Here is a 23,776-nt window from a genome sequence, read left to right as displayed (position 1 = left end):
TTTTTTCTTTGGACTCGTATTATCAGTATTTTAGAAATAATGGAAATCAAAGCTTATGGTAATGTGTGCATCCAAGATTGGAATTTCAGTTTAAATCAACAGTGTTTTTTTCTCTTTTCTGGAAATATTTCAAATAATGCTAAGTATAGCACTAGAATGGCTTATGCAACCGCTCAGGTTACATCTGTAGCACTCTCCACACCATTCATTTCAACAAGAAGGAGGAACTTGGGATCTTGCAGGATCAGGTTATTATTTGGATGTTTTTTGTATCCCTGTAATGCCAAATGCCACCTGGCAGGCATTTTTTACTTTGATATATATTGTAGAATTGAAAAGGGATGCTTCTGCTGCTGTTAACAGTCAGCTGTCGGTTATGTTAACTCTGCTGTTCAGGGAAGGTGTTTGCTCTTCTCTACCACTTTCATCCTTTGATTCTAAGAAAGGAATCTTTTACTTAAGCAAAACATGGCCTTTTCCTGTCAGCAGCTGGGAGAATGAGGATTAAGTTCTTTAAACAAAGCTCACTGCCCTTGTCAGGTCTCTTTTCTCAGAAGTCTCCAAATCCACAATAATCAAAAGGCAGGTTTCAGGCAAAGCATTCCTCCAAAACACCTGCTTGTGCTTCCCAAGGGACAGAGCCGAACATGTCATGCTTGCAGTGCACTATACTCCAGCAGTGTTTGCTCTTTAGAAATTTCCCCTGAAACTTGGTGGACACAGACCATAAAGGAATTCAAGACATTTCTGCAATGTTGCAAACACTTGGTGTCTGTTTCCTTAAACCTGCTGAGAAGACACGTGAAGGAACTCTGCAATAGCATTTTTCCTCATTTTTTAAAAATGTTCTTTTGCCTGTTAGGGATCCAGGCTATACATAAAACATTATAGTTAGTAAAGAACTGTTATTGCCTGGCAGCTTCAGTCCAACTGACTGATTCTACTATGGCTCTCTATCTCCTTTCTTGTGCATGGCCCTTATTGGCTTGACTATTTGTCATCTTTTTTTACAATACACTGAAAATATTGCTTTTCATCTTCCCCTTTAAGTTAACAATTCAGTTGCATACATGGTAATTCTGTGTTAAATACAAAGTTCTCCAACTGTACATATAAAACGAGCTTTGTCAAGCAAAATTTTACTGATCTGATAACCAAATTCCCAACTGGCAGAAGCTACTATTCATAAGAGATTTCATACATTGAATGGGGGAAGACATGGTAGACTGTATTGTTTGTTACAACTTCAGTTTGACTAATTTGAAAAATCAAGACAATTTATAAAGTAAGTAGCTTTATATTTCAAAATACTGATTAGTCTTCTGAGAAAAAAAAAAAGATTTTATAGATGAAACTGAACATCTTCCAAGGGGGGTTGCATTAAACAATTTAAAGTCTGGAGACAAATAAGATATGGATTTTTTTACTTGAAAGCAATATTTTCTTGCCTGCATTAAAAATAATCTCAGAGGAGATTAGGAAACATGGGTAGAGTCACAGAGCAGTTTTTTATGTTGCTTTTTCCCTCTGAAATTGAACTGTCATGACCAAAGCGACATACTGAAATTTTCAGTGTGTAATAAAAATATGTTTTAATTTAACTTAGGGCTTACTCCAAGTCCCGAGTCTCCAGTGTTAAAAAAAGCAAAATACTGTCGTCTCCTTGTTTCCAAAGCTTCAGTGTCTCTTTGAAACAATTTTCCACTGAGTTCCTTAGCATTTCTTCAACTGTTCTTTTGGTGATAACAGTCTGGGACAGGGGGGTTGGAACTAGATGATCTATAAAATCTTTAAGGTCCCTTACAACTCAAACTATTTTATGATTCTAGGATTTCGGATTGTCACCAAGACTGAAACTGATACTATAATTGATCTAACCTCTTCATATTCTGATGTGAATACAATAATGGGAACAATATTATTGGAATCTTGAAATTCCAATAATGGAATTATCTTGATAAGAACACTATGGAAGATAGATCTTTTGGCTTGGTAAGCAACTAACAGAAATATAGAGTCACCATAATGCGTGTTTTATGAGCATTACATTGAAACATTTTGGGTTTAAATTACTTTCTCTATTATTCATTAGGCCAAGTTAGAATTTCAATGTTATGAAATTAAAAAGTGAAAGTAAATTAAAAGTTCTGATTTTTAAAAAATTAGGAGGTTTGGATTCAGTTTTTGAATGAGTTTTATTTGCATTTTGAGGTAAATCCATAAAGAGCGAGACACTAAGTCTGCAAAGAAGTTTGAATTATCCAGGCTGTTCCTCTGCCTGAAGGCATGTCTAACTGTACCTAAGCCATTTCTGACACCAGTTTGTCTAATCATTTTTTAAGCCCTCGGGAAGAAAGGTTCGTACCTCTGTAGACAATCTGTTTCCATTCTTAGTCAGGCTTTCAAAGAAAACTTGATCTTCTGAATGTCTGAGATCTCAGTGTTTCAGCCTTTTTCTCTCATCCTGTGCAAGTGCACATGGAGCAAGGGTACATTTCATCTCTCTTTTCAGAGACCTTTTACTTATTTGAGAGTTGCTACCATGGGCCTTATCTCTAGACTGAACAAATACCATAATTTTAATCTTTTCTATAATTTTTTTCAAATTAATGAGGATACCTTTTGAGACTTTCTGGATTTTTGTTCATTAGTTTTTGGCCTATAGGAGTGATGCTCCCCAAAGCATGAAACTGCTCTTAAAACTGCTTTGCTGCCTTGAGCAGGAGGCTTGTTGCTCCTTTCTCATGCAGAACAGTCTGTGGATAACTCCTGATATGATAACTGCTTTCTCATAAATTATTACACTGATAACTCACTTTAAGTCAGTGACCTCCTGTCTGATTATTGACTAGCCAGTTGTTCTTCAGGTTTTATTTGTGCACCAAATTGTGACAGTTCATTATTTGCACTTGTCCTTACTGAGTTTGTGATGTGTCAGAAACATCTCACGTGGATTTGTCATCAGCGCACATTGTTCCTGTTGTTAATAGTTGGTACTATTTTTACAGACGGTTTGTGGTCATGTTGAAATTACAGAATATAATAATACTGGGAGCAACACTTGAAAATACGTGAAACTTGTGAAAGTAAAAATTGACATCACTTAGTGGTAAGCGATAGCAATAGTTACTTCATGTTGCGTATGATTATTTTAAGTCACGCAATCATGCAGTATAAAAACAAGTAATCCGGAGATACAGAAGGATTCGGTGCCCATACGTAGCTCCTCTCAAATGCATGCGGAGGAGGATGACTGAAGCAGGCAAGATCAGCATAGGCAGAAGCAATGGGCATTCAACAAAATAGAAACATACAGGAACAGGAGGAGTTCTGATAATGCTGTAGCTGAGCATCCTAAGGTATTAAAATGTTTTGGTGGCATGGTCTTACTCAAGGACAAAGCTATTGAAAATTACCCGTAGTCCTTTTATTTTTCACTCCCAGGTGATGCAACTGTCTGGAATTTCTCACTGAATGGAACAGGATTTTATGTTTTTCTTTTTTTGGGTTTTTTTTAGGGTTCTCTTTTATTTTTGAAAGGGGATAAAATAATGTGCAGTTGATTTAGCAGTCTTGTTACAGATGAAACAGGACTGGAAACATGAGCTTTCTGTCCTGACAATGTACTACTACATATGCAATTGGAGTACACTCTTTGTTATGCAATAATTGTGCTGGGTGTTGTATTTTGAATGAAATTATGTATACACACAGAGTGAAAAAAAGTGTGAAATAGTGCAGAGCTGACCAAAGATGCATATTAGCACAATGGATTGATGTGTCCTCAGTACTGCCAGGGAAGGGAACTGGAGCTGGAGTTGACAGGTGGGAATGGGGACGGGAGACTGGGGAGAAGTGGTCCTGCTGCATGTGCTGCTAGGGAATTAGGAAGAATTTGTATGGGAGGCTGGGACCACTGCTGCTTTTGCTCTTATTGGGCTTTCTGCCCTCATTCCCATGTGAGCAGTTCCAGCAAGCCTGGATTTCTGTGGCTCACATGTAGGCTCCCATGCAATGGGCCAAAGACTGACTGCTTCTGCCATTAATGGGCTGCTAAGAAGTTCCCTGCAGACCTTTTATTGCTTAAAGAGCAGTCTCTTTGTGGGGGACACGTGAGTTTTTTTCTAAAAAGGCAAGGTATACTCGACTGGGGAGGGAAAAACACTGGTTGGGAAGGAGACTTGGTGGTTCATCCAAACCTCAACTTTTCATTTAAACTGCTCAAAATGTGGAACTGCTGCAGCAGTGCCTCCCTGACCTCGTGGTGAGTGTGAAGGGATACATTGTTTGCTGTCTTATTCATAGCTAAGTCAATTACTGGAGGTGGGAACTTGGACTGTAAAAACCAGTGAAGGACACTTTTGCATCAAGACACATCCATCCTAAATATTTTATAAGATTGGTTTTAATTTATCTGTGAAGTATTCAGTGCTCAGCTCTGGACAGAGAACAACTGCCTCTGCATTAGAGGACTCCACTTGCTGGGGTTGCTGCCGAACCCCCACAGCAATGGTAGCTGCTCTTTGCTGTGCATTCCGGGAGTCAGGTGCTGCTGCCACATCCCTGTTGTGCTCAGGAAGGTACTTCCCCACTGGCATGGAGGGAGTCTGTTATCTCACGGGATGTGGAGGGAAGTGAGTACTGTGGCTGCTTCCTGTCATCCACAATTCCACATGTCAGTATTCTTGCTAACCTTTTAAAATAATACCAAGAATATATGATTGACATCTGAAACAACACATTTGCTCCTAGCAGCAAAGACTAGACCCAGAGTAACTCATTGTAAAGCTCTGTTTCCACCAGACAGCAATCTATATTGAAGCTTATTAAAGTCATGTGTTCAATTTTTTTCATAATTGCCCCCATTCAAACCATGGCAGGCAGCCAATAATGCACTAAGTGGAAGTTTCTGTCAGTCCACCTGTCTTTCTGTAGCTAACGAAGTGTGCCGTTTTTTGTCTTGTAGACATTACACAATTCATTGTCAGAGGAACTTGTTATATATAGACTTAAAATAAATTAGTTCGAGACAAGTCCAAAGCCATTCAACTATACTTCTTTGTATAGCAAGTCATGTATTTATTATACAGAGTGACACATTAATACTTTGTTTGGGTGGAGAGCTTATTCTTAAACAAGAACAGGCAATTCTGGTTCTTGGCCCTATTCATCTGTTAAATGTCCTAATTAAAAAGGACGACATCCTATGTAGCATGGATTTCATCAAGGGCACCCACCAATCTGGGTTATGGGCTCTGCTACTTTCATGGATGGGTCAGTTGGAAGGTCTTTAGGGGAATAGCAAGGATTGCTATGTTTTCAGGCCCTTGTCCTCTGCTAAAGCCCAATTTTCAGCTGAGGTTTCCTTTTACTACACTTCAAATCATAGGATGATATCAGCAATTGCCTCACATTAGCCTCCTTTGAAAAGTGGGAAATTAATTTCATAGTCTTCTAGGGAATAAAAGGGGGTTTTAAGTTTTAAACTTCTGATCTCTATGAACAGGTACGCTTATCAAACCTGTAATTAATTTGCAGTTGGAAGTGCCTCCAGGATCAGAAACTTGACTTCAGGAGAAGCAACATTAGTGAAGCAAAGCAAAAAAGAAAATCTCCTGTTTTCTATCAGAGCAATTAATCTTGAAAATTTTCTTTGCCTGCGAGGAGATTGGCAAAGACAGCTGTTGCTTCATTCTGGAAAATGGCCCAAAAAAGGTCTGTAAAAAAAGATCTTGCGGTGATTTCATTATGAGCAATAAGTTTAGCAGCAGCATTCTGGCTTTTCCTTTATTCTACTTTAAAATTCAGGTGTGCTGGCGCATATTCATAGAAGGAAATGAGCAACTTTGCTTGCTGGCCATTAGCAGTGAAATGCTTCTGGATGAGCTAAGATAATTCTTCTGTTGGGTGATCTCAGAGTGAGACTGACACCTTAGTTTTGGTGATATTCAAACTGTCAGCACATGTTTTCCTAGTCCAGCCAGTTTGTGAGCAGCAAAATGTGATGTCTGGTCAAGCCCCGAAGGGGAATAAAACATAGCCTCCCTTGGATAAACTTTAGGCTACCCTGATTGCTGTTATAGAGAACCTCTTACTTTTATAAATTGGTCTCCTGGAGGAGTTTTCCCAATTCGTTTTCCCTCTTCACCTTCCTGAGAAAGAGTCTTTTAAAAGAAGCTTCTCCCTACAGTCTTGCCTCTTTTAGAGCTTTATAGTAAGTCTTCAACAAACTTCAATTTTTTAAATAATTCATATACAAGGATGCAATTCACCTTCCTTATATGTATTGCTAGCTCTTTGTTGTTGTTGAGCAACTTGGGAAAGAGGAGAGAGGAAAGGAAGGAAGTTAAAGAGGTTGGTTAAATGGTTAAATTCTTGCTAGTAGAATTCTTACTGAGAGGGGGTTTATGACTCATGTCAGGTGACTGCGCGTATGACTTGTCCTTTGGCTGATAGGTTTTCTGGTTCTAGATATTTTTGCAGGCTGGATTAACTTATGTGACCTGTTTTTCCAGGGTGAACGTAAATGTGATTCAGACAATGTTAGACCTAATCAGGATTAGGTCCTTTGTTATTTTGCCTGAAAGGATGACTGGCGTGACTGTTTAACATTTGATAGGTAGGACAAAGCACTGTAGGGTAAATTTACACACAATTCAATCCAGCTGCTTTTCTGAGTAATGCAGATACTTGTCTTTTATTCCAATCTGCAATATGCACATTCATGTACCATGCAAAAGAGAAGGAGATGTAATCTCTCATCTCTGTCCATGAGAAGACATTCATGCTCCTGTGGAATATCTGGGTCTCAATATATGCACAGTAATTGCTTTGGACAGTGTGAGGAAAAAATCCTAATATCTTGATGATCTGTTAAATAATTTGAAGACTCTTCAAAAATTAAACACTAAGTTCTCTTCAGTATAATCAGGACATCAAGAATGGTCTTGTCAGAGTGTAAAAGGGCTTTAGTGTATCTCATTTTAACTGAACAAGCATTATTTGTCTAGGGTTTTTCACACAGCTGTACTGTTGGGTTCTTTCATCACAATAATGCTTGCTAAGATCGCTGTGCTGTTTTATACCTTCTGAAGGAAATGCCAGAGCTTTGAGTTTCATTTTCAGCACCTCCCACAATACGTCTCACTGTTTCTATACACTGAATGTGTCTGCTTGCAAATGTGTCCATCAGCATCTATTCAGTGTATGAGAACTGGCTCTGAATTTCGGACTTGAAGCTTCTGTCATCACTTAGAAGACTGAGATGAGAACTGGAGTCTCATTTTAAAAGATGTAATAGAGACATGCATAGGAGTTTAAAGCCCAGTGGTTAGACTCAGAAGTTTGTCACCCCAAATTATCATTGTTTAAACATTTTAAAAATAAAACATTTTTAAAATCATAAATGAATAGATCGTATTTATTGTACAATATCCCAGCAAAGGGCAGCATTCTGGCCTCATATGCAAATTATCCCAGTGTATTGTAAGAAACAAAAGGCATGGTTTTGACTGAGAGGATTTCAGCTCTCCACCTCTTCCTTGTGTTAATGAATAAAGATGAACCTCTGGGTGACAGAAAGGTAGTAATGGGGAAAGAATTCAAATAGTTGTTTTACCTCTGATCTGTAGAGCATGGAAGTAAATCCTACTGCCAAACACTTCAAACTAACCCCCAACATAAAAAATTGAAACCATTCTTTTCTACACCTTCACTGCTGTCTTTCACATGGTTGGCAACAGGGTGGTGAAGTACTGACACACTTCCAGGGTGACCAAGTTTCATTTATAATGCTGTTATAATGAGCATTATACTTACAAACACCAGTTTTCAGGTTATAGCTTTCATTTAAAGTTATATAAATGAGGTTTAATGTCCAAGCTGGTGAATAAAGAGGGGGTCTTTGTAGGTGTTTTTTGGCAACATTTAACTCTCATTGTAGTAAGATTTTCTTCAGTGTCCTCATATTATTCTGTGGTGAACAACATTCATACAGTCTTACCCTAGCTGGATATACTAATGCAAAGTACAGATCTCTACAGACTTTTGCATGATTTGGTCCCATTTCCAGGGGCAAGTATTTCTGAAAAGTTATATATTAAACTGTTCAAAATAAACCTATAAATTCCCTAAGGTTTCCTTGCAGCACTAGTTAGTGCAGTCAGTAGCAATTATTTAAGATTTGCTCCAGAGATTTTACATGTACTTTATCTAAATATTTTTTCTGTACTAACAGCAAAATATCCCACAGAAAGCTGCTCAAGACTGACATTTTGAACACTAAATGTTGAAAACTAGAGAAAAAAGCTGGACATCTGATACATTTTAATCTTGAACAAGTATTTACTACTCTGAAAATGTTCACAAAAAATTTATTTCTGTTGGTTTAAGTAATGATCCTGCCAGGTGCACTGAAAGCAGAGGAGACAGAAAAGGAGTGATGAGCAGTTGTTAACAGTAGTGGGCTGTGTGAAGCATGCTGAAGTTACTCTTAAAAGTCCAAACTGGGGATGAGGCATGTAGCCAGAACTGGAGAGCTTTTCTTAAGGCTGTTCTGCAGTCTAGTAGAGACTTCACGCATCAAGACTACCATTTAATTAGTGCTAAATTTGTCTAATATTTTACTCTAAAGCTTATAGTTGTTCCACTAATAAATATAGACTTTATTAGCTTGTAGCCATGTTGTACAGAGAGCTGTGCAGAGTTTGAAAGGCATCTTTAAACCTTCTCCTTCAATACCAAACTCAAGCAGCTGTGTGCTAGAAGTGATGCTGTAGTGGAAATGAAAATGAGCAGCCCTAAGAAGTTTGCATGTTTTTTTCATCCTTATTTTTTCATCCCACCTGCATTTTGTATGAATTATTTCTTTCTCTCTTCCTTGCTCTCTCATAATAAGTAAATGGAAAGAAGCAAAGTCAGCCTTCACAAAGTAGGATGTTTTGAAATGACGTGAGTGATTGACTGTGAGGTTTGCTGCTGAAGGAGAGCTACAAGACAGTACTTCCCTCTCTCTCAAAATGCCTCTTTACTGTGATTCCATGGGAAATACGTGCTGTGTCCTACATGATACTTTTTATCCGGCAGGGCTGGCCCCAGCTGTGGCTGAAACTCTTGTTTCACCTCTGGGATTTAATCATCAATGTGGAGCTGTGGCCTCCTTAAGTATTGAAAAAAATAAATAAAATAAACATAATGTGATTTGCTTTAAACCATATTAAAATCCAGAATTACTTCTAAATGAATCACTGACATCTTTGTGAGACCAAACCTTTGAGGTAAATTTGTGATATGGGTGTTTCCCAGATTTCTGCTGCCTACTGTGACAAAGTCTTGAATACTGAGAGGACAGTGGAATGATGACTTTTTTTTAACTAGAACCCAGCATGTCACTTTATTTTTAAGTCTAAATAGAGGCTTGTCTAGTTTTTATCATAACTCTGTCTCAATATGTCACATGACTTCCTGTAAATTTTTTAAGTTTTAACTCTCCAGTATTTCCACTTCTGGGAGAAAAAAAAAAAAAGACACTTTTACTTGGCTTTATCTTGTATTTCTTTTCAGTCTAATATGTGACTGTAACATCTTATTAAAATGTATAGATGCAATAGGAAATTCCCAATATTGTTTTTTATCATTGTCCTTAATTTTTCTCCTAGAAGACTGGAAAGTGATATGGTCGATAGAGTTGATTGAAAAAGTTAAGAAAATTAAAAAGCATAAGAAAGTAAAGACTGGCAGAAAAATGTTTTGGTTTAGGCGCAAAGGATTCACAAATTTGAGTTACATTTGACTAATAGTTTCAACTAAATAAAAGCAGGATTTTTGAAAATGAGTGAGTACAACTTGTTTTCAGTAAAATGTAAATATCTTCCTTTCAAAATAACATTTCTACATAAACATTGACCTGGCTCTAAGCAACAAGCCCCAAAATACAATGATTTCAAAAAGGAGTAAATAATCTAAAAAAGAAACTAAATCCTGTGGGTTGAACAATATGATTCGAAACAAAATTTGCAAGTTGGCTGGAATGTTATTGGAGGAAGCTTCCATAACTTATTTAAGCTTATTTCCAATTTTTATTTTTAATAATCTAAGAATTTGGAAATTCCTTAAACCTTTATCCTCAAGGTTGGGCACCCCTGTTTTATTAAAAAAAAAAATCTAACCAAGAACAAAAACCAAAAACACCCCCAAAATCAACAATGACAGACAGACAGACCAGCCAGGGAGAAGTATTATAGGGGTAGGAGTGAAAAAGAGAGAGGGAGAGAGAGAAAGTACACAGCATACATGTGAAACCAGACCATGCAGATTTTAACTGAGAGCTTTTCAAGGTTCCTTCATGCTTCCATATGAACTTCTCTGTGTAAGTGTCTTCTCCTCTTACTTGTCTGGCAGCATCACGGGTGACACCAGGTTCTTCAGGGATAATGCACTTGCTGTACTGCTTTTCAAAACTATTTTCAAGTTAAACAAAGCATCTCCCATGCCAGAAATGCAGATCACTTAGTGGCTTTCCTTAAACAGAAACTCCCAGGCGTCTCCTTCCATGAGCACCCTGCAGGAGCGGGGAACACTTGCCTTATAAACAAACATGGTCCAGGGAAGCTGGCCTGCTGGCTTGCAAAAATAATGTACGTGGAGGCAGGGTAAATAGTTTACATCTTCCTCAGCCTCTGGGTTGTGTCACAGAGCTGCTAGTTGAAATGAGAAAATCTACTGCAGCCCGAAACACGTGTCTTTGGAAAGGGATGATGGAGAAGTTGTGCTATAGATAGCTTTTCGTAGTGAAAAAAAGATTTTAACTGGCATCCCGTGGACCACAGGTGGCCAAAGAGCATCACTGCATCTGGTTTTGGCAACAGGGTTTAAGTGTTTCAGTATTTAAGTATTTTTCATTGCAAAGCACATGCAGGAAGGGATTTGCTTCTAGTTCATATCTTTAATGAATACGAAGTGCAAAAAGAGAAGAGCATATCCAAACCATGGTAGTACAGTATGTGTCACCTCTCCTTCAGTGCCTAAATGTTAGCTGTCTGCCCCAGTGTTTGTAGGCAAAGGAGACTGAGAGATGCTTTAGAAATGGTTAGGTATTTTGGAAGGATGGGTCCAGAAAATGATTATTTATATCTGAAATATGTGTTTGTGTTACGTGGAAGCAAACTTTGGTGACTAGGATTTGATGGCTTAAAGGAGAGGAGAGGAGATCTAGCCAACCACAAATTTTTCTTTGTTTACAGCTTAAATCAGATAAAAATGTGATCTCTGAGGATTATTTAGGTTTAGATTTCCATCATTTGTTTTTCTTTAACAATAATCTCTGCAGTTTAGGGAAGTCTCACACATGTGATTTGGGACTAAAAGATGAAGAGGTCCCCCAACCAATGGCCTACAAAATTAGGAGAGGGGAAACACCTGCACATACCTGCTGGCAGAAAAATTTTGAAAAGGGTGTTTCTTTTGGCAAGAACTACTCCCTAGATGGTGTCACTGTGGAAGTGGAGTCCTTTGTCGACATTCTAATTGCTGCAGGGTGGGTTGAGAAGTTCATGAGCAGGGCTGATTGCTTGAGCACATTGTCCTCCATCTCTTCTCCTTGGATGAACCCCTGGAAACCTTTTGTTGAGTTGAATCTGAATATCAGCCTGTTAAAATCTTATGGCTGGCTTTATTGAGGAAAGGTTGGCCCCCAGTTGTTAGACAGTCCTGTGATGTCATGTGGAGAACTTTGGGGATCCTCTGCTGAGGCAAGGGGGAAGGAGCACTGAGCTGACTTTCTGCTAGAAAAGGGTGGCAGAAACAGAAAGGAGACACTGGTGGGATGATGTGTGTTTGCTGTAGGGCAAATAAAACAGTGAGTATCAACATACAGAAAAATATGAAGTTCTTTGGGGAATGGAAGATGTTTCTAAGGAAAATTTTCTAGTGCATCTGTTCTATAAATAATTCTCCCTAGTTCTCTGCATATGTCTAAGATGGATGATCTGTGGTTATTTTTCAGTGTGGTGTCTTTAGTTTGAAAGCTCTCTAAAAGGAGGAATAATCTGTTCACCTTTAATTTGGCAGTATTTTGGTTTGAAGTATTCTAATGCAATGACCTATATAAAGTACATCTGGTCCTTGCTGGAAGTGTGCTGAGCCTTATTTTGCCACAATTGTTATGGGCAGAAACTGAATTTACCTTTGGCATAAGCAAAAAACTCCGGAGAGTGCTAAAAAGGAGCAATTTTGCAGAGAAAGGAAAAGGTAATCTTAAAACACTTGATTAATATTATTGCTGAATCTGAAACCATTTTATACTAGTGAAGGGAACCAGAAATATGGTACTAGAATACTGTTGTTCCTAATCATCTCTTTCTAAATGGGTGTGAAGTTTTAAAGTCAAGGGGTTTGACTTCTTCCCGCAGCTTCCTAGTGTTTCATGGGCTGGAGAGCAATAAATCTGGAATCCAAAAGGGATCCTGTAAATCTATTACAGTGCATGCTGGTCTTTTTTCACCTTCATTTTTAACATCATGACTCAACTTATTTTCAGTGGGAACTAAGATCTAGGCAAAAAACAGGGGAATTACTTCAGTACATAATTTTTTTAATTGACAGAGAAAGGAAGACAAATTCTGCGCAGGTGACATCTTCCCTTGAAATCGTAAACACATCGGAGGTGATGGCAAAACTAATGATAGTTGACTAAACCCAGGGTTTCATTGTATAATTTCAGGATTTTTAAAGGGTAAAGATTTGAGATCATGTCCTGTATTAAGGTTGCACAACCAGTACAGGAATTGTAGAAATCACTGATTCTTTCCTGAAACACAGCAAGCTTCTGATGTGAGTCTGCTCGACTCACGTCAACTGTGCTGTTGAGGATAAAAGCAAAGAATTAAGGTTGGTTTTATCCTGAGTGTATCACCTATTAAAACTGCAGCCGGCAGGATGTAGAATAAATGATAAAGTGCTAATTCAGTTATTTTTGTATTTAACTGTTCCTCTTTTGGATACTTTTTTATGAATACCTTAAATCCTTCTTTAAATGTAGCTTCCTGGATTTGTTGATTTCTTACAATTATTTTCATACAAGAAATTCTGTTGCTGAGTAACAAAAATATGTAGTTGATAGTACAAGAAAATGCTTTTTTCTCTTAGAGTATATTCTGGACTTTTCTGAACAAAAATTTATTAACCTCATCCTTTCAAGGAGTTATTAAAAGGTTCATTCTTGCTTGTTTTTAGATTAGGTGGGTAATATTTAGTAGAGAAGTCATGTGTATAGCCTACCATCACTTCCTCAGTCCCTAGGATTGATGTGAGCTTCATGTTTTTCTCATGTTATTAGTCAGGGTTTTAAACTCCAGTTCTAAGCCACCTTCCAAGACAAAGCTAACAGAGAGTACCCGTGATATTTCCTCGCCAGTAATACTCTCTCTTCCTTTTCTTGATACAATGTAGCAGCTGGAACTCATGCCTCAGGCTCAGCTCCTAAAGAGGCTTCTACAACCATAGCTCTCTATCAATTTGGCAAACATTAGTCATAGTTGCAGCTGAATTTCCGATTGGCATTCTTGGGTTTGTGCCATCTGTGTTACATGTCATTTTTGTCAGTGAACAAAGTAGGCATTTCCAGTATGCAGACCTGCAGTACTCTAAAGAAACACTTCTATTTTTAATAGAAGAAAATGATCAAATCTGATGTATTTTCTTATTTCACACATATTTAAGTATTTCCATTGATTTTATGCAGAATGTGTTACTACATCTTATAAATATGTTTCCTTGAGCATGGTGGTAACTTAGGGTGAAAGATATGAACTCTGTGTTGGGGTAAATCAACTGGAAAGCAGTGTAGAAATATAAATTATTACATGTAGGAAAGTGTGAATTTCTACAGTTATCACATCCATCCTTAAAAACTGGTTTTACTCTTTTCCTTTTTCATCTGACTGAAACTCAGTGATAATGGCTGTTTTTTCTGGTACAGTCACCAGCAAGGAAAGGACTTCAGAAAATCCTTTTTCTATTACAAAGTTGCATAGGGAGTCAATTTAGCAGTGGTGCATTAAAAGAATATCAATAAGAAATACAAGCTGGGAGGGAGTAATTTCAGTTGACTTTATGAGAAAATAATAATCCCTGTGCTTATTTGCAGAATATCCAAAGACTTTTCCTTATTTCTTAGTTAAGGTTGATCAGACCAATAGTCAGGATATGTAGCATAGAAACAACGTCTTATTTGTCAGAGACTTGACCACCAACACATTCTTTAAGAATTCTGCTATTTTATAGAAGAAAGCTGACTTTTTATATTCTTTTACCCTATATTTGGCATCTATTCCCTTACATATTCTGATGGAAAATGTCACACAATTCATGCATTTAGTTATGGTAACAGTATTTATAGTGACTTACAGTACATTACACTAGTGGAGAAGTTTAATTTTACATCTTTACCTAGCTGAAAAATAAACTATTTTATACAAATGAAAAGTTGAAAGCTTGGGAAAATATTTTTCTTTCTCTCTGAAATCACACAGCATCTCAGCTTGAAATGCATAGTTGCTATAGGCCCCTAGTTCTTATGACTTGAAGTATTTTTAGAGATTGACTGGAGCTGAAAGAAGTGAAACTTCAGCTGGATGACAATTTCTATCTCTTTAAGATAGATAAAAAGAAGAAAAGGGGAAGAAGAAATTATTTTTGATATTTTAAATTCATATTGAGGAGCACAGCCACTTCCTTTCAGTTTTGTGTGAGGTGTCTAGAACAGCCATGATGTTGTATTTTGTTGGCATTTTGCTGAAGTCTAGGTTTCTAATTCAATTTTAATGGATTAATAGAAACTTGAGAACTCCATTGAAATAAGTTAACAGTTATCTTACTTGGATCTTCTCTAGAAACCGTACCAAAGCCAGAAAAAAACAAAACTGCAAAAGTTGATCAAGGCAGAAACGGCAGTTTGTCATGTCAGCTGCTGATTTGGCAAGCAGTGCACTGTATCAGTGGCTGCTGCCTGTGTCCAGTTTGGTTTTCGTTCTGAGAGGCAGCAGTGTCTTCTTGCCCTTGCTCTTGATACATGGCTGTCATTTTGGGATGCTTCCCAGAGGGAAACCTGGGAAGAGAGAAGAAGGGCTTCATTTCCCAGGGGAGCACAAGGACGAGCAGAAAAGCCATGCAGAGGTTGGCCTCCTGTAGAGGACTGTGTGTGTCTCACTGCATGTCTGCTGTGTGTACTGGCACATACCAACTGGGAGCAAGAGGTGCCTGGCTTGGGATTGGGAGTTCATCTTGAGTGTGTTTTTAAAGGGATGGGAAAGTGAGTCAGATGCACAAAGGCTGAGGAAGGAGCTGAGGTCAGATAGTTTTGACGTAAATCATTCAAAAGGTGAGAAGAACTTAAGTGAGAGAGGAAGAGGAAAAAATACTAATGAGCTTGTTGAAGCATCCTTGGAAAGCAGGGGGAGTGAGGGGCTGGAAGACAGATCAGGTTGTAGAAGAGAACAGAAAAAAGGCAACTGAGAGAGAGGGACCAGAAGAATATAAGTGGGGGGAGAGCTGAGTTTTTGAAAGGAAACTTGTTTTATTTAAAACTCCGTGAAGAAAGAAGCAAATATATTAAAAAAAAATAACTGAGGAAAAGAAATTAAATGCCTAAAACGTTGTGGAGGAAGTAGGTTGAGGAAAAATGGGAAAGATGAGAGAATTATTAGAAGAATAGAATAATAAAATATAGGAAACATTGTTTTATTTTCATTTATAAATGGTGTAAAATGCAATACTTAGATCTTTTCAGCATGATATGGAGAACATAAGCAGTCGTTCTTGTAGTCCTTGGCACCACATGGTCATCAGAGCACACACACTGGGCAGTACTGCAGGTTTGTCTCTGCAGCAAGGTCAGTAACTGAGCTATGCGTGGGGGGAGCATCTGGTTTCTTGCATAGGGCTGTTGCTTCGGCTTGGTTTCTAAGTCTTTTCCTAAATAGCAGTTTTCATTTAATTTCCTTATTTTATACTTAAATGCATGTGATCAAAATGTTGTGCACATGAGACAAATGACTGTGAGGACCATAGCTTGCATACTTAAATTGCTAATGGCATTATCATATTGAACAGTGGCAGTATTTTTAATTTTCAAATAATTTCATTTCCACAGTGATTTGTTCAGTGCAACTAACTCTTTGTTTCATCAATTTAGAGCCTTCACAGGTTATTTATTTATTTATTTATATATGTTATGTTTAGGTAGAATATGTATCTTATATATGTAATACATAAATGATATATTTGTTTGTTTATATTTCTTTCAAAATATCCCTACTAGCTGGAATTGAACTGTTGAAAGACCATGGATGCATAGCTTGCCCTCCCCCAGTGCTTGTGCCTGCATTCCTTTTCCCAGTGTCCGTATTCTTGGCAATCTCTTTTGGGTGCTTTTACACTGAACAGCACATAGAAGAAACACTGGAAAATACAACCCTGTTTGATCTGCTGTTTTCCTCAGGAGTAACAATTTACAGTACAACTGGTTTTATCATTTCAATTGTTATTAGATTGTGTGGTTAGGATGGGCAGATATCCTCTGGCTGCGTCTCCGTTCTGTATTTTGTTATCTTCTGCTGTATTTGGAGTTTCAGGCCATTCAGGATAATCTGAATGGAGTTGGGGAAGAAGGAATGTTTGCAGATGGCATTCTTCTGCCAGTCCTGCAATAAAAATTATCATCTGCAAACCAGAAATGCTTTTGAAAGAACATAATTGTTCACATCAATGATTTGCAGATGGGCAAGGTGCAGTATGGAACATCTGGGATAAAGTGACATAGGTATTCATCACTTTGGGAAGAGGATCCACTTTTGGTTTTTGCAGATCATAGTCTCAGTCTTAGGTTATGCTGCTTTGCAGGGCGCTTGAATGCAGACTAGCTCTTTTTTTTGGCTCCACAATGAAGCTAGGTAATAGCATGTTCAAATTTTTTAATTATTGTAATGGCAAAGACTTTTCATGTTAACAAAGTCTGTGTGATATTTATGAAGGTAAAAGAATTTGTTTAGGGAAGGGTAAAAGGCCATTTAGGGACTGTGAAGAATTGCAGGTCCTGGAAAACACCTGCTTTAGGAATATTGTCCTCCTAATTCACTTGAGCTTGCCTGATTGCTGAGATGAGTCACTCATAGAAATCTATCAAATCCTTTTTGGAGAGTGATCTCTTTATATTTATTTATGGGAACAGACCCCCTCTCTCTCTCTCTTAATCCGTGTCATAGTCTTTAGGACATTACTACCATATGATGAAACTGAATATTTTTATTGAATCTATTGTGTAGTGCCAGTGGACCTGAATAGGAGAAATGATACTAGAGATAACATAAAAGGAGTTTCTTTTCTTTTTAGATGGGCATAAGAGAGTTCAATATTACCAGAAAAACTGCTTTGAACAATGCTGATAAAGAAGAAGTTTAATAAGCCTGAGGCTGTTTGCGGAAAATTAGTCCGCATTAGGGTATTATTCCTCCAAGGAACGTTTATAATGCTGGCAGGAATGTGGGGAAGGGGGGGCAGATCAGATTCCGGCACAACCTTGCAAGCTTTCAGCTGCCGATGCATGGTGCACCTGCGTGTTCCCCTGTCTGACCTCAGAGCTGGCTTGAAAATCTCTGGCATCTGGAAGTGCGAGGAAACATCAGGTTTTTAATTTTTGTGACCAAAAAAAAAAATTCATCTTTTTCCTTGACAGTTAGAATGCCTTGTATTTTACAGCTTTTTAAAAGATACTGGGAACTATTCTGTGGGTATGCTTTTTAGTAATTTGAGGTTGGTTCTTTTGCTTTTAATTTCATTAAACTAGTACCTTAACGATCTTATAGTGATACGTCCAAATAGATGAATAATGTTAATTTAAAAAATTTGGTTAGTTGGCAACACTCAAGAAATTAATTTCATACTCTTTTGCTTATCTCAGTAAGAATGTTCTCCTTGGCAAGTGCAGATTTGAGCATGACAGGTCCGGCATTTATCTCATTTGTGGAGGTCTAGGATAGTATCTCATTTTCAAATTGTAGCGATGTGGAGATAAAATGTAAATACTGCTGTATGAAGATTGCAACTTCATAATGCTGTACTTCATAACTGGCAGCTGCGGAAGTAACTTGCAAATTGTAAGTGCATGTAATTTAGATTGCTTGGATATAACTGTTTAGTAATTACACTTCGATTTGTATTTTTTTCTCAGACATAGTGGAGTGGTTAAGCTATGCTGCTTATGAACTTCCATGTCAGTAATTTTGTAGTATAAAGTTGTGCTTATTAAATGAACGGAATTTCTTTTTTGGAATTTAAAAGTTGTTCGATTTGGCATCTGTAGCTTATTTCTTGCAGACTACTTAATTGAATAGCTTCTCTGTTTATCTTAAAATGCAGATAAATGGCTTTCAGAGCAGTGTTTATAGCTTAATAGTTCCTGAAATAAGAGTCAACATTATCTCCTAGACTCTACTAGTCATAACTAATGATCCCTCTGCTTACACTGTTGAGCAAGTTAGGAGACACTGAACTCTGCAGAGAGCAAGGGCCCTGTGCAGTGGGAGGATAGTTTGTATGTGATGGCGCCTAGTAGACAAGGCTTTCATGGCTCAGTAGTGTTAATTGGGAAACAAAACTTGTCCTCAGCCACCTCTAACCTCTTATTACTGAACTGTTCTTCTACGAATATGAGGAAAAACCCAAGGGTGAGTTGACAGCACACAGTAGTCTCGCTTCCCTCATAATTTAAGGTAAATAGTATCAGATTATTCTTATATTTGCTTCAGTTATGCCCATCAGAGCATAGTTTGCAACACAAAGTCTTTGCAGAAATTGAGTATATTTCTAATATTCCAAACATCACTGGCAGGCAGCCTAACAGAGGCATTGTGTTGAGGTCTGGAAGAGGATGAGAAAATAATTAGGCAGCTGGCAATTACTATATTTTCTTCTAGGGCTTTTTATATGACATTTTAATTTATTAATGAAAGAAAGATAACGTTTTTTATTTTCCTGACCTTTGGGTTAGTTCCTGAGTGGAAACCGGTAGGCCCCTTTGTAATAGGGTTAAGTGCATGCTCTGGGAAGAGAAAGGGGAAAGAAAAAGAAGTAGATTTGCCACCCATCAGTAATACTCTATTATTATTACCTTGGGAACAAAAATTCCTTTTTTATCCATCAAATTTAAATACTATAGGGAGCAACAATGCCTCATGGCATTAAGCATCAGAATTCTTCTATACTCTGTCAGCCTGTCATATGATCTTTTCCTGAGGTTTTTTAACTTGCCAGAAGAGTATTTATTGGAAATGGCAAATATAGGTGTTGTGAGGTGGGTACTGGCCTTGAAGAATTTTAGCCAGCACAATGTTCTGGTTTCAAATAGTCAATCTAGCAGGCAGCTTTTGTTGGCTTTAGGTGAATTTCAGCTAGTCTTATACAAAGCGGTCTCTGTACCTAATTCCTATGTCTCCACAGTCTAGTCCACTGTTTTGAAAGCTGATTAAATGTAAACATTTAGGTGGGTGACTGGTTGTAAAAAGAACTGTATATGAAAGCTGTTCCTGCTTAAAGAAACTTATATCAGTCTTGTTTATGCTCCAGCTTCCATGTTGTTCATTGTTTTTCTGAGCTTTCGTATTATCTTAAAAGTAGGTTTTGAGCGTTGTATTGGCAGAACAGCAGGCTGGTATGGAGCACAGTCTGGATAACACCACATATGGTGCAAAAGCCACACTGTGCAAAGAAAGGAAATTCAAAGCACTACTTACCATTCTGAAGATGTTTTTACTGGACATTCCCATGAATGAGCTGCAGGAGACACAAGGCAGAATGAGCAGGATGCCCTCAGAGAGTTGAAGAGGAGGGACATGAATTGCTACCAGGAGCACCACTGTGCAGTCCAAGTAGTTTCTAGCTGGACCATATTACAACATTGTGTTTGTGCAAGTTTGCATGTTGTGTATCTTTTTCATGTGATATATGTGGTCTTGATAGAGTGTACCAGTAGCTTTATAAAGTAGGGATGCAGCAGGAATAGACCAAACAGTATGGAGAAGGAAAAATTGAATCATTGTCTCTGCTGGTATCAAATAGCTTTAAAAAAGCATGTGTAAAGCTCCAAAAAAAGGAAGTAGTATTTGCAAATATATGCATTTTTTTTGAAAGAGGAAATTGGAGGCAACTTTTTTTTAATGTTTATGGTGTATAAAATCTTGTTTCTTACCTTTTCCTTTGTGATCAAATCAAATATCCAGATATCATACTTGTTTCACTCAGCATCCTGAAGAGTCAGCTCTTCTATATGAAACCAGTTGAAAGTTCACACAGGTTAGTTTTGAGCATTTTCACACAGGGAATAAAGCTCTTACTTCTTTGGAAATAATCCCAGTGGTAAACAGCAGCTGCAATAAACCTCCCAACAAGAAATTGAATACGTAGTTCTGAATGTGCAGATACCTCTTTCTTTCATTACCAGTTTCCATACATGGAATTAGGTTAGGTAATGACGAAGTAGAAACCATAGTATCATTTTGCAGAGAAAAGCAGTTAAGTACAAATGCCATGAGCATGTTCTGACTGCAATGTCTGATGTTTATGACTTAATATCAGAAAGAAGCATTAGTTACAGTAGCTACAGGTCATCTCTAACAGTTACATACACCATGGAAGTGATAGATGTTATGTGAAGGGGGTGTGATATATTATGACCACGTTATCTGGAATAAATTCCAATTAGTAGCTTACTTTTCTTTGCATTAAAGTTATAAGTTAACTAAATTATTTCAAGTATGTGAAATATTAATATGTGGGGTTTTGTTCTTAAATACTACTCTTTTGGTTTATATATATATAGATATATATGTATGTTGATCACAATTACATGGAATTTTTAACAGTGGTTAGTCAAATTGTACAGTACATATCAGGATCATAAATCACTCTCAGTTGTTATATACTCTACCTTAGAGTGAAATTTTTGCTATTACTCCATTACAAGACCTAATTTTGATGCTGTTTGTATCAGTTTTGTCAAGTTTCCTATTTTTTCCTTTTTTTTCCCCCTTTTAATTTTTTTTTTTTTTTTTTTTTGGTAATGTGCTATTATAAAGCCTATGTATCCTGGTAGCAACTTCACGGTCTCTTTGGTGGCTCTTTCTCTGAAAATAAAATCACAAATTGCTGATTGCATACCATTTCTTTTAATAGTCTGTTCTCAACTGGCATTTTTGTTTTGCCTACAAAGTAAACTGGAGGCATGCTAAAAAGCATTGAAACCTTCTTGTGATTGTGCTCATTGGCAAATATGTATTGAACTGGATAAATGAGGGCCAGGCTGTTGTGGTGTGTGTTCTGTATCACAGGTAGACACGCTTTAAAGAGAGGTGAGGAGCAGAGGGCTCCAGCTTCAGTCAGCATTTCACATACTGACCTTGGAAGGCATTGTCAGCCATCTGGAAATAATTACAAATTTTGTATTGCTCAGAATCTCTGTTTTATTTGTAATTCCAGGATTTTCTTTTTCTTTCACCTTTCTACTGTTATATCCTATGTAGCCTGAATATTCCATTGCGCCTGGCTGAAATAATATTGTTTGCCAGCTTGCAATCAAAGAGAGTACAGAGAGAAACAGCTGAGCCGTATTAAGCAGAGGCAGTCTGGACTACATTTCTTTACTGCTGAATAACACGCCACAGGTGCAGGATTAGCCCAGCCTACGGTGCTGTGTTTGCTTAGCAGAGCCCTGAGAGCCACCCTCTGCCTCCTCACATGACTCTCATCTTCGGGGAATCTGGCAGCGATGTAGCAAGCGCGCGGAAACCCAGTGTAAGTAGAAGGCTTAGCTTTTCAGCTCACAAAGCACTTGCGCTTTCCAACACCCCCCCCCCCTTTTTTCTCTTTTTCTTCTTTTTTCTTTCTTTTATTTTCTTTTTGTTTTGTTTTGTTTTTTTTTAAAGCCTGGTTTGAGCAGAACACTACAGAGACTGAAAAAAAAAAAGGAAAACAATGAAGTTCAGTGGGTTCCACAGAAAGGCCAAAAAGGGGAATGCATGACTGAAGAAAAAGCAGTATCACTGGTGTGCTGGCAAGATGTGGGGCTGCCCCATGGGGCAACAGGGAACCAGATGCTCATGATGCACAGTCTTGTGTTTGCAGCTTCACTTCTTGCAGGGACACAAACACATACTGGAGATTTCCTATTCATCTGCTTGGACTGTGGGTCAGAGTTTGTATGGCATCAGGAGTCTGCTGGAAACCTTTTGGTGCACTTTACTTGGTTTAGATTTAAGGAGAAAGGTGGTAGATTTACGGAGAAAATACTGCAGATAAATAAAAAGATTTCCTGATTCCATTTTTGGTGAGGATTGAGGAAAAAAGAGATTTTGAAAGAACTAGTAATTGGAATTCAGCCTGATATTGAATTTAAAAGGATGTTTCACTTTTTCTTATGAAATGTCCTTTTATATTAATCTTTGAATTTGAAGTTAAATTAAAAACTAACTTAATTTAAAAATTAATTAAAAGTTTTGGCCAATTTTGATGCCAGGTTTGCCTTGTGAGGATAAGTTACGGAGCTGAGACTGATTTTAGCCTTAGCAATAGTCACCATTTTGTCTAATTTTCAAGGTATTTTGGCAATATATGGTGCATGTGTATGTCAGTAATGCTTCTTAAAATGCTGCATCTGTTCTATACATTTCAAATACTAGTTAATTGGAAAAATAGTCAAAACCAAATGTACTTTTTCTCCTAAAACTTTTCATCACTATGCATATATGGCTGGGCACTGAAAAAAAAAAGTTTTACGTTTGACTAGAATTGTAGAGAAATCTGTAGAGAATTCTAATGAGACAAAGGTGGTCATGCAGCTCTTGAAAACTTCTGGTCAAGAAGATGAACACATGGGATACAAGTTTGCCAGCATGTTTGCAATTCACATTTCTTTCTTAGACTTTGAGGTTCTTTGTGAAGTGTAATTATGAAGATATATCCATATGACATTGGAAAAAAACAAAGCAAGCAAACCCAGTGGGGCTGACAGCTGGTTCATCTTACAGAGAGCCCAGTGGAAGCCTGTCAGTGGGGACTGGTTAATGGCTTGGTGGCAGTGCCATTGGCCCGTGTGGCACCCACCTTCTTCCTGCCCAGACACCAGCTCAGCAGATGCTCTGAGGCATTCAGACAGGGAAATGCTTTTAGGCTACTCAAACACTTGGGGAAAACCATAGCTCTTATGTCTGTGGTCAAAATTAATTATTGTTGTTCCAGGCATGCAATTAATTTTGGTTTGCAGTAGAGATGCTTTCCTCCCCCTCTAAATGGATTTATTTGTCTTCTGTCAAAGTGAATAAGTCAGTGACACTTTCTGTTGCATTCGACCATGTTTGCAGAAGATAAGACTTGTGCCTCAGCCCTCCTTCGTGAACACAAAGATCTTCTTTATCACTTACAATCTCTACACATACAGTTCAAATCCCTGCTCTGCGTGTGTGGTGAGGCCAACAGTAGCAGCAGTCAGTTCAGTGCACTCCCTGCCTTGGCAGCTTAACAGGGCAGGAATTTATACTGTCACTTGTTCAATTGCTTAAAACTCTGCTTGGCCTGGTGGCCTGTCAGGGTGGCATTTACCTCCAGGCAGAAAAATTCTTGCAGATCCTTGAGCACTTCATTCAGCAACAGTTAGTTGCTGAGAGTGTCATAATCACGTGGGATTTAGGGAAGCGTTTGGCATTCATCCATGAAAAACTATCAAAATATACTA

The sequence above is a fragment of the Corapipo altera genome, unplaced genomic scaffold (assembly GCF_003945725.1).
Source record: "Corapipo altera isolate COAL_440 unplaced genomic scaffold, ASM394572v1 22b, whole genome shotgun sequence".
Classification (NCBI taxonomy): domain Eukaryota; kingdom Metazoa; phylum Chordata; class Aves; order Passeriformes; family Pipridae; genus Corapipo; species Corapipo altera.
The sequence above is the reverse complement of the archived record's forward strand: the minus strand, read 5'-3'. Positions refer to the sequence as shown.